Source organism: Myotis daubentonii, chromosome 1, assembly GCF_963259705.1.
Source record: "Myotis daubentonii chromosome 1, mMyoDau2.1, whole genome shotgun sequence".
Lineage (NCBI taxonomy): Eukaryota > Metazoa > Chordata > Mammalia > Chiroptera > Vespertilionidae > Myotis > Myotis daubentonii.
In genome coordinates this window covers 176,159,931-176,172,235 of record NC_081840.1, presented here as the reverse complement: position 1 = coordinate 176,172,235, position 12,305 = coordinate 176,159,931, and positions in this window count along the sequence as shown.

Genomic DNA, 12,305 nt, shown 5'->3' with positions numbered 1-12,305 from the left:
CATGTGGTACTTGCCATTTCTAAATCACCATCTAAAACGTGTTTTCTCTTCAAACCTTACATTTTTTAAAATCCATATGTTTTTACCCAATGCTATAGAAAGTGTTCTATTTTTACCCATCAGAGAGAGATTATAATTAAAATCACAGATTATTAAATACTTTTGGAAAAATCATTTATTATGAAATGTACCAAAGCAGTAACTGAAAATCATCAAGTAGACTTAATAAACTATAAGCTGAAATGGGCAACTGCAGACTACTAAAAATATTTTAGTATAAAATACTTCTTTTTGCCCTGACTGGTTTGGCTCAGTGGATAGAGCATCAGCCTGCATACTGAAGGGTCCCAGGTTCGATTCCAGTCCAGGGCATGTACCTTGGTTACGGGCACATCCCCAGTGGGGGATGTTCAGGAGGCAGCTGATTGCTGTTTCTCTCTCGTTGATGTTTCTAGCTCTCTATCCCTCTCCCTTGCTCTCTGTAAAAAATCAATAAAATATATTTGAAAAATAATAATAAAATAAAATACTTCTTTTTGTTTTCAACAATCTTTCTTAAAGACTAGATCAATTAACACTTGAAATGTATATAATTTTATTAACAAATGTCACCCCAATAAATTCAATAAAAATAAAAAAGGGTATATGATACACATGAGTATATATAAAATCCAACTGGGAGTGTTATTGAAATGAGAGCAGCTTATTAAGATAATAAAAATTAGAAAAATCCTAGCAAACAGAATATATATTAGGAAGCAAAACACATTAAGAAGTGCATAAAAGATTTTTTCATGAATTTTAGTTCTTTTCCGGAGCCTTTGTTGTTATATGTTAAAGGACTTTGTAAAGGTTGAAAACTAAAGTTTATTTTCTCATTAGTTTCATTCTTTTCCACTGGCAACATCAGTTCTCTCCTTTTCTAGGTCCTCACTTCAGAAACACGGGGAACTAAAATGAAATGTCAGTTATATCCCCTGATAGTACTTACATACACATTAGCATCACAATGAAGTCAAAATAGCTTAGGGTACAGTGTAGTTTATCTACAGAAGCAACTATGAAGAGGAAAGGCATTCTGGGATACTGACATTCTAAGAATTTTTCTCATTATTGTCATATAAACATTTCTATTAAAACAGCGGTTTGCAACCTGTGGGTCGCGACCCCTTTGGCAGTCGAATGACCCTTTCACAGGGGTTGCCTAAGACCATCCTGCATATCAGATATTTACATTTTGATTCATAACAGTAGCAACATTACAGTTATGAAGTAGCAACGAAAATAATTTTATGGTTGGGTCACAACATGAGGAACTGTATTTAAAGGGCCAGAAGGTTGAGAACCATTCAGGTGGAACAAAATACTTTAAATAACTAGCCAACTTTTTATTGCCTTTCCAAATTTTGAAATATTGAAGCATCAGCATAAACAGCACAGATAATGACCGAGCACCTGTTTCACATATGGAACTATCTTTTGACTCTGAAGTTATGAAGCATGTTAGGCAGAAGCTAAAAATCCAGGTAGGTACACAGAACCTATATGTATATGCAATGAGTAACAAATCAACCATGGGATTTAGATAATAAAGAAATAAGCTATAAAAGAAAAGAGTGAAGTCTTTGGAATAAAGCCAACCTTGATTTTTACTAGTAGGATGAGTTTGGATAGGTTACTTCACCTTTATTAATAAAATATTAGTAAGTAATAATAAATAAGGACTAAATAACAAAATTAAACCAGTTAATATACTTGGCATATAATAAAACCCAACAAATGCTGGCCGTTGTGGATGTCCTTGCTAATGGCTATAGCAACTCACTGATAGGTTGCAGAAGGTGCAGATAGTTTGTAACTTGGCCTAGAAAATCTGTCACAACTTACATGACAGCATCCCACACCTGTCACACTGTGTTCCCAGGGTGTATGGGAAGTGTCTCCAGGCTGTGCTGAAATGTGTCAGTGTCACTCACCATGAAAAAGTATGCCCCTCTGTTTTCTCAGAGTATTTACCTGAGAAAACTTCTATGTACTTTCTCATCTTTTTAAAATATATCCTTTTTTTTTCAGCTTTATGACCCAAGAATGTCTTTTTCAAGCAACCTGGGAGCCATATTTTTTAAATGTTAAACCATCAAGGGAAATAGCACCTCATCTCCCAGTTCCTGTGGGAGGGTAGAAGCCCAATCTTAGTGGGCTCCTTGCTCCAATTGTGAAACTCTCTCCTGACATAAAGACATGAGAAGTTTGTTTTTCCTCTGAATGAACCCAATATATTAAGATAGTCATTCCAATAATCAGGTGAAAGTACGATGAACTATGTGTGACAAATAGTGTTATTGAGCCCTCTTGAAGACTAGATATTATTTATCTTGAAAGCATGTATTGTAATGGGTTATATATGCTTGGCCACATTGGAGGGAACATACATATTTTTCTGCTTTGCAATGTGTTAGTGTATTGCATGTGATGCACATCACATCCTGGTGTAATGCTTATTCAGTAATACAGATTGTTTCTGTTTCCACTAAAGAGGAAGAAGAGGAGGAAGAGGAGGAGGAGGAGGAGGAGGAGGAGGAGAAGAGGAGGAGGAGGAGGGGTGGACACGGAGGAGGATGAAGATGAGGACAAGGACAAGGACAAGGACAAAGAAGAAAATCTGGAGGTCTTATATTCACAAATAAAATTGTGGGTGTTATTTTTGTGGAGGGGAATAATGCAAGGACAGTGAGAGAATGATGCGGGGCTTCATCTGTTGTGGAGTGTGAGTACTAAGTAGCCTGGTTTTCCTGGAATTAGGGTCCCATAAGTAAGTAATGGGTAAAACTGTGGGAGGTGTCATTGCCAGGCATGGGAATAAAAGAGTCAAACTAATTTCGAGCAGGGAGGAGACATGGGTAAAGATATTGTTTTAAGGAAAGTGACCTAAAAACAGTATACAACATGTTTTGAAAATGGAAAGACATAAACCAATTAGGAGACTTGAGCAAAATTCATATAAAGGAAGTGCCTCTAAGAGATCTTTCCCTTTATAGGGCTGGAGATACCTTATAAAAATGCCTCTGATGATATTCTGACAACTCAGGGAATTCCACCAGACTTTACTTCCTACTATCCACTTCAGACCCATTTCTTCAAGTCTTATGTCCCTTTATTCCATCATTTTATATTGACTTACATTCTCACATTACAATACCTTTGTGAAGGTGTCTTAGAGGGTTGGCTGCCTGGTCTCAATTTGGGCTTCACCATAGGAAGCAACCTATTGAATTATGCTTGACCACCTGCACCATCCCATTCTTCCCTCATAGTTGAGAAACCTCTAGAGCTTTGGAGACTTGCAATTCTGAGTGGATGGATCAAAATGAAGAATTGTGACTAATTTGATGGAGATAAAAGAGAGAAGCTAAAGCTGACTTCAATGATTCAAGCATAATAGACTGGGGGGAAAAGTATGTCTTGCTGGCACATAGAGATGAGGAAATAAGTCATGGGGGGAAATGTCATGGCCAAGGAAGAAGATTTGAGGAGCATCTCAATGAGCCTCCTAAAGAAAGACTTTTGTGACAGAGAATCAAGGACTAAGCCCACATCCAGGGTCAGGAGAAAGAAGTAAACCAGCAAGGACTGACAAAGCCAAGACAATGAAAGCCAAGAAAAGAAAAAAAATCAACAAAGGCACTGAAAACAATGGCAATGGTCAGTAAGAATAAGGACTGATGGAAGAGGGCTTACCTAATACTTTAATTTCCCAAAACATCGCCTATTGGTTTAACAGTAAATGATATAGTGGTAGTCTGAAAGCAAAATGACTATTAGTTCCAACATTATCTCTAATCTTAAAATGTGTCTCTACTGGAAGCTTCATATTACATGTGATGCACATCACTGTTAGTTTAGCTCATTTTAAAAATTTAAGTATATAGCACATCATTAAAATAACAATATATCTATAGATATAAAAAGCTAATATGCTAAGTGTCCCTCCGACTGTCCTACTGATCACTATGACACACACTGACCACCAGGGGGCAGATGCCCAACGCAGGAGCTGCCTTGACGCACACTGGCCATTTACAAAGAAACAGCACCATGGGCCTGGAGCCCACAAAGCAACACTCGGCTTCCCCCAAATGGAACACAGACCCCGCTACCACCCCAAGAGACACTCCACCAAATTGCAGCTGACGCTGCCAAGACCCCATGGTGAAAAATGCGGCTCACAGCCCAGCCCAGCCAGGAAACGGTGGCTGTGGGTGCCAGCTAATGATGTCACGAAGCAATGTCCAGCTTCCTCTCCCTAGCGACTAGACCCCTTGCAGTTTCTTCAGCCCAGGAACACTACTTGCTTTATAGCCAGGTGCAGACACTTCACACTTTAACCAAATGTCTGTGAAGCGTTTTCACGTGCCTCATCTCATTTGATCCTCACAGAAGTCCTGGAGCAGGTAGATAGGAGATTTGGTGAATCCTATTTTCTTTTCATTATTGGGAAAACAGAGATTTAGAAAGTTTAGAAACTTGACCTGACTGAAAAGAAGTAAGAAATGGTGGAACTTGAAAATGACTTCAGGTTTTCTCACTGTGCAGAATATAGTCAAACACTGCTGCAGTTAAATATTTCACCCTTTGTTCTCCCTGTGTGATCTACAATAATAATCTGCTTCGTGTTGATATTAACTGCTGTGTTGCTGACAATTACCTGAAAGAGAAGTTGGAGTGCCTCACTGTGCTGGAAAAAGTTTAGCTAAATCAGAAAGCAAGTCTAATTAAGCAAGTTTATCTATAAATATAAAACTCTCACTGGCACCAATCTCAAGTGTGTGTTTCCATCTGTCATTATAGATTGTGAATTTGGTTGACACTTGTATTATAGAGAAAGGGTGAAGAATGATATTAAAATATTTCTTTTAATTAATTTCCTTTCAATGTGCATGAATTTGTGCACCAGGCCCTAGTCATATATAAAATGACTCCAAGTATTTTTCTTTTTTCCAAATAAAAGGAAATTAGACTTGCCCTGGCCGGTTTGGCTCAATGGATAGACCGTCGGCCTGAGGACTCAAGGGTCCCAGGTTTGATTCCAGTCAAGGGCATGATACTTGGTTGCGGGCACATCCCCAGTAGGGCATGTGCAGGAGGCAGCTGATTGATGTTTCTCTCTCATCAATGTTTCTAACTCTCTATCCTTCTCCCTCCTCCCTGTAAAAAAAAAAATCAATAAAATATATTTTTTTTTTTAAAAAGGAAATTAGACTTTAGTATTTTCACTAGACTATTAAAAATACTTCTATTTTGTCTGTTGGTAATTTCAGCTTTTCTAATCTTTCCTCAAATCATCCAGTTTATGATTTAAGCACTGTGTTTAGCCTATGGTTTTCTTTCTCCACTTAAACTCAGTTCTTCCACAGTGACGTCACATAGGGTTATACTTTAATTATATGTCATAGAAAAGTTCTTTTTTTCTAGACCCATTCTAAACAAGCCATGCTAAAGATTCCTACATTGCAAATGTTTGTTTCAAAAAGTCTCTCCATTTCTTTCCCTTATTTTGGCCTCCCATTGTTTAATTTATTCAATTTAATCTAATTGAATAATAAATCAATTATGGTTATTTTCTATGTTTTCATTATTTCTATTTAGCGTATGCTATATTACTGTAGGGTATGTCATCTGTACTATTTATCAAATTTGATGCTAGAACTTCTCTTTTCTTCAAATGTAATACATTTATATTCCTTTATCTTTAAATGTAATTTTTATTGTGATGTTTAAAACACATTTTCAAAATAAATGGTCTGCACTATGGACTGGATTTTTAAGTTCTTTTCAGAATAAGACTACTGGCAGATTGTGAACTTGCCCAAATACCCAAATTCCCACTTTCTCTTTAAATACTCTCATAGCCTTAGACAGACATGAAGTCAGAACAACACATCAAATTCTGCACTGCCTCTTGGTAAATCCTATATAATAAAAGCCTAGGTGGCATCACATGACATCATCACAAGATGGTCACCACGACATCATCACAAGATGGCCACCAGAATATGGCCATCACAAGATGGTCACCACAAAATGGCCAGCAGGGGAGGGCAGTTGGGTGCGACCAGGCTGGCAGGAGAGGGCAGTGGGGGCGACCAGGCCTGCAGGGCAGGGCAGTTGGGGGCAATCAGGCAGGCAGATGAGCGGTTAGGAGCCAGCAGTCCCAGATTGTGAGTGGGATGTCCGACATCCCCCAAGGGGTCCCAGATTGGAGAGGGTGCAGGCTGGGCTGAGGGACACCTGCCCCCCCATGCATGAATTTCATGCACTGAGCCTCTAGTAATAATAATAACTACCATTTGTTGGGAGCCACTAAGTGCCAGGCAATAGGCTAGGGCTTTACTTACATGAGTAAGTTTATTTTATTTAAACTTCCCTACTTCTTAACAGAAAGAGTGATATCATTATTCTTTTACAGAAAAGGTAGCTGAAGCTCAAAAAGGCTAACATTGTGGTCGATGGCACCACAAGTAATTGGTGGAACCTACATTCAACCTAACTTTGCTGAAATTCAGAATCCATGCTTTCTATTATACACACACGCTTCCCTACAATAATCATCCTAACATTTGAAAAATAGTTCTAAATACCCAATGTAAATATGTTTAAATCTTGTAGTTTTAAATGACCAAGTTATATGATACCAAAACAGAAATTATTATCAACCTGAATTTTTTTTTTATTGCTTAAAGTATTACAAAGGGTATTACATATGTATCCATTTTATCCCCCCGCCCTAGACAGTCCCCTAGCCTCCCCTATCACCCAGTGTCTTATGTCCATTGGTTATGCTTATATGCATGCATACAAGTCCTTTAGTTGATCTCTTACCCCCCTACCTCCTGCCCCCCAACCCTCCCCGGCCTTCCCGCTTCAACCTGAATTTACTTAAGTAAACACTTCTAAATAAGTTGTATTAAAAAGTATGTAGTTCATCAAACCTTCAAATATGTAATTTAAATATTTGAACAAGTTTGTCAAATTATTTATTTGAAATCAAGCACTTTTCTCTGTGATCCAGTTGAGTAGATATTTTCATTATGCTTGCTGTAACTTATCTTCTCTATAAAATGAGATTACAAAGCTGCTTAACAGTATCTGTATCCTACTATAATCTGCATGATGTTCTGCTCAGTGTTGGCACTTTGTTGGTACTTAATAATCAAGGGGTTTACACCAAAGAAATAAGCAGAGAGAAATAACTAGCATTCAAACTAGAAGCATGCAGCAGAAAATTAGTACATGAGAATGGCTCAAGGAAAAAGATAAAAGGGTGGGGGCAGGATGGGATAAATGGGTGGTAGCAATTGAAGTGCCCAAAAATATCATTGAAAATTCCAAAACAATATTTCAGACCAAGATGTAGTTTTCCATGAAAATAATCAATTTTATGATTTTTAAAATATCCTTACATACAGGAAGGTATTTTGCATGTCATCAATTCTAAGACTCACTTCTTTCACATTTTACCATTTCTCAAGGTAGATATATCTCACACCTAATGGAATATCATAATTGTACCACTAAGAAAAAAATGTTGACAATTATGATATTCCATTAGGTGTGGTAGCCAGTATCCAAGATGTCTCCCAATGACCCCTACCTCCCAGCATTCACAGCCTTGTGTATCCCCTCAAACATTGTGCAGGGGTGTGCCATATCACCAATAGAATATGACAGAAATCAGAGTATGTCATCCAAGAGGAGGTTATAAAAGACACCACTGTTGTGTCTTGGTTTCCCTCACATCAGTCACTTTGGGCTTTGAGGGAAGTTAGCTGCTATGTCATGAACAACGCTACGGATAGCTCACGTGGTAAGAAACGGAGGTATTTTGTTAACAGCCAGTGCGGAACTGAAGCTTCTCACCAACAACCCCATGAGTAAGCCATCTTGGAAGCAGACCTTCCAGCCCTGGCCAAACATCAGGTGACTGCAACCTGGCTGACACTTTGACTGCCACCTCAGGAGAGACTCTCAGCCAGAATGACCTACCGATTCCTGACCTCCAGAAACTGTGTGCAATAATAATGTTTGCTGTTTTAAACTGCTAATTGTGGAAATAACTTGTTATTCAGCAACACATAACTAATATAGATTCAATGAAATAGAATAAAAGAGGATTTGTGGGAAGCATTTGTCTAAAGAACTCTTTTAAAGTACTGTAAGTCTACTCCCCACCATCACCAAAGAAAGCTGAGAGGATATGGAAGTGCCTGTCCCTGGTTTCGAATCCTTGAAAGGGGCTTTAAGAGTGCCAGTCAGAGAGGATAACGTGATCGCTGTAGTTGGGTATACACTGAACCGGAGGCTGACTTCCACCTGAAAAAGCCAATAAGCAAGAAATCACGGTTGCTCCAATGGCAGGAAAAAGGGAGCAGTGACCACCTTGGCTTGACCTCAAGACCCCAAGTTTGTCAGGCCAAAGGATATGGAGATAAGTTCCCAAGGTGTAAATGTATTCCTGAGGTGGGCCACCTGAAAAGAAAGTGGCCTGCAGCCTCCTAAATGCGGCAAGAAGACCACCCGGAGGAGTAAGAGGGCTCAGCAGAGTGAGTCTGCATGGAATAGATCACCAGAAAACCAGGCTGAGCGAGGCGGATTAAGAACTTTCTGCCCTTTTACCCTCGCCCCCCTCCTCTTGCTCCTATGAGGGAAAGATCTTGTCATTCCAGCTAGCTAGAGAGAAAGATGCCTCCTGCAGCTAGCACACTATTTTCATGAGCATGTTACAGTTCGGTATTTCTTTTATTATCATGCCAAATCTGCTGTGTAAACAGTCATTTGGGTTTCTCACAAGTGATTATATATTTCATTTCCAGAAGCCCTTCTTGTTCTTATTTTAAATCTAATTGGTTCTTTTTGATAAACTACTGTCCTTTATGGTACTTTGATAGCATCTTTTTTATTTCTTTAATATATTTTTATTGATTTCAGAGAGGAAGGGAGAGGGAGAGAGAGATAGAAACATCAATGGTGAGAGAGAATCATTGATCGGCTGCCCTCCTGCAGGCCCCGTACTGGGGATCGAGCCCACAACCTTGCCATGTGCCCCTGACCAGAATCGAACCCAGGACTCTCAGTCCACAGGCTGATGCTCTATCAACGAAGCCAAACCGGCTAGGGCTCTGCATCTTCTTTAAAAATATTAAATTTTCATACCACATTTGGCACATGATAAATTCCAATACCCACAGTTTTTGCTGGTGTGATTCTGTAGTTTGATATTTTTACAGTTCCTTGTTCATGGTTCTGCACATATTTTATGATTTTTATTGTTTGTTCATATGCATAGGAATTTTATCTGTGGGACTTCATTGAGTTTATAAATATTTCCTTCAGAGAGATTTGCCTTTGATTTTGCTTGGGGCCTAGGAACAGCCAAAGCCTGAGGGAACTTTAGCTTTTAGCTGAAGGTTGTTCAGTCCCTAATAGCAAGGATTTAGGCAAAAATATCAGTTGAGGGCAGGCTTCATGGAGACTTCTCAAGAAACACATTTCTTCCTGCTTCACACAGAGCCAAGGCAGAGGCAGGCAAGAATGCCCACATAATCCCCAGGAGGCAAGAATCTTTCTGATTTCCCCACTGAAGTTGTGGAGAACCTAGCTTTATGGATCAATCTTCCACCTTGTACAAATCCCACGACTGTTTTCCCATGCCCTTTTCAGAGGTCATTAAAATAGTTCTGTCTCTTGCCCTCCTGATTCATTCCTTCTTGTTATTTCTCCAGTAATTTCCCTTATTTTCCTATAGGTCCGTGGTTGGCAAACCGCGGCTCACGAGCCACATGCGGCTCTTTGGCCCCTTCACTGTGGCTCTTCCACAAAATACCAAGTGCGGGCGTGCACGTACAGTGTGATTGAAACTTCGTGGCCCATGCACAGAAGTTGGTATTTTGTGGAAGAGCCACACTGAAGGGGCCAAAGAGCCTCATGTGGCTCGCGAGCCGCAGTTTGCCGAGCCGCAGTTTGCCGACCACTGCTATAGGTTATCTAAACATTAATTTAAAAATTTTTCTAGGAATTGTAGATGTTCTTTAGAAGAAGGGTTACTTCAGACATCTGTTACACCATATTATCAGAAATAGAAGTCCCCAAATCTCCAAATAGTGATATTTCTGGCACTTCTGCGCAATATCAGGCAGTGTTGAAGGAACTGTTCTCACTGAACTAAAATACCATCAGCAAGCACCCTCCTTTTCTATTTTAGCATGGGGACGGCCTTTCTTCTGAACACAGTGCAGCCCAGCATTGAGGAGGTGATAGATAGATGATAGAACTTGCCCTCGTTTTTTCACTAACAGTTATGACTTGTTTCTCTGCCATGAACAAAAAAGAAAAAGTGTTAGGCTTTTTCAAAAACAGAAACGGCACATTTATCAGAGTCCTTCTACAATATAAAACTAAAGAGTTATTTCTTAATAATATGGCATAATTCTTAACACAAATTCTCCTCACAAATGTTCTTCATGTAGAAGATGCATCCACAGTAATCAGAATGCAGCCCAATGCTAGTAGTTCTGTATTAAATGATAAGAAAATGACTGTGCATCATTGTTATCTCCAAATAGACTGTGGCTCCTTTTTCATTTACAAGATGCAAATTCTACCCTCCATTGAATTTATTGCATAAATTAAATAGCATTAACCAACGTTTTTGTGGTTTTGAATTTTTCTTTTGTTTTCAGCTTTGGAAGACTTTTGAGGAGGGAATCACTACATATGAATAATATTCAAAAAGGATTAAAAAAAACTGCTTTCCTCCATTTTGTATATTACCAGTTCTTTCTTTGGCAACATTATCTGGGCCTGCCACTTGCTCCTCAGCACAATTGAACACATAATTACTATGTAAATTTGGATTTCCACATGCTTTCAGAGGAACATAGATCATTTGGTATTGGGGATTTTGAAGCATTAATCATTTGGAATATGATATATTTGACTTAATCTGCAAAATAAAGATAATTCTTATCTGCCTTGCAGGGTTTAGTGTTAGGATTAATTACTTAATTTTGGATAAGCAATTTGAACATAAAGAACACTAAATAAATAAATAAAGGTACATCCTAATATTATTAAAACAGAAATTATTGAGCCATCTGCAAAGAAGCACAGAGCTATCCCTTACTATTAGTCTATTATTATTCCTATTATGTTTATTATTAGATTATATCTATATATAAAACACTAAGCGACCTATCGACCGGTTTCTTTTTTTTTTTTTTTTTTTTTTTTCTTTTTTTTTTTAATTTTTTAAAAATTTTTATTTATTTATTTTTCATCTTTGTTTTTTTTTTTAAATTAAATCTTTATTGTTCAGATTATTACATTTGTTCCTTTTTTTTCCCCCCCATAACTCCCCACCTCCCAGTTCCCGCCCTACCCTCCGCCCTCACTCCCCACCCACTGTCCTCATCCATAGGTGCATGATTTTTGTCCAGTCTCTTCCCACATCTCCCACACCCCTTTCCCCACCAAGAATAGTCAGTCCATTCCCTTTCTATGTCCCTGATTCTATTATAATCAACAGTTTATTCTGTTCATCAGATTATTTATTCACTTGATTCTTAGATTCACTTGTTGATAGATGCATATTTGTTGTTCATAATTTGTATCTTTACCTTTTTCTTCCTCTTCCTCTTCTTAAAGGATACCTTTCAGCATTTCATATAATCCTGGTTTGGTGGTGATGAACTCCTTTAGCTTTTCCTTATCTGTGAAGCTCTTTATCTGACCTTCCATTCTGAATGATAGCTTTGCTGGGTAAAGTAATCTTGGTTGTAGGTTCTTGGTATTCATCACTTTGAATATTTCTTGCCACTCCCTTCTGGCCTGCAAAGTTTCTGTTGAGAAATCAGCTGACAGTCGTATGGGTATTCCCTTGTAGGTAACTGAGTTTCTTTCTCTTGCTGTTTTTAAGATTCTCTCTTTATCTTTTGCTCTTGGCATTTTAATTATGATGTGTCTTGGTGTGGTCCTCTTTGGATTCCTTTTGTTTGGGGTTCTCCGCGCTTCTTGGACCTGTAAGTCCATTTCTTTCACCAGGTGGGGGAAGTTTTCTGTCATTATTTCTTCAAATAGGTTTTCAATATCTTGCTCTCTCTCATCTTCTGGCACCCCTATAATTCTGATGTTGGTACGCTTGAAGCTGTCCCAGAGGCTCCTTACACTATCCTCGCATTTTTGGATTCTTTTTTCATTTTGCTTTTCCGGTTGGATGTTTTTTGCTTCCTCGCATTTCAAATCATTGACTT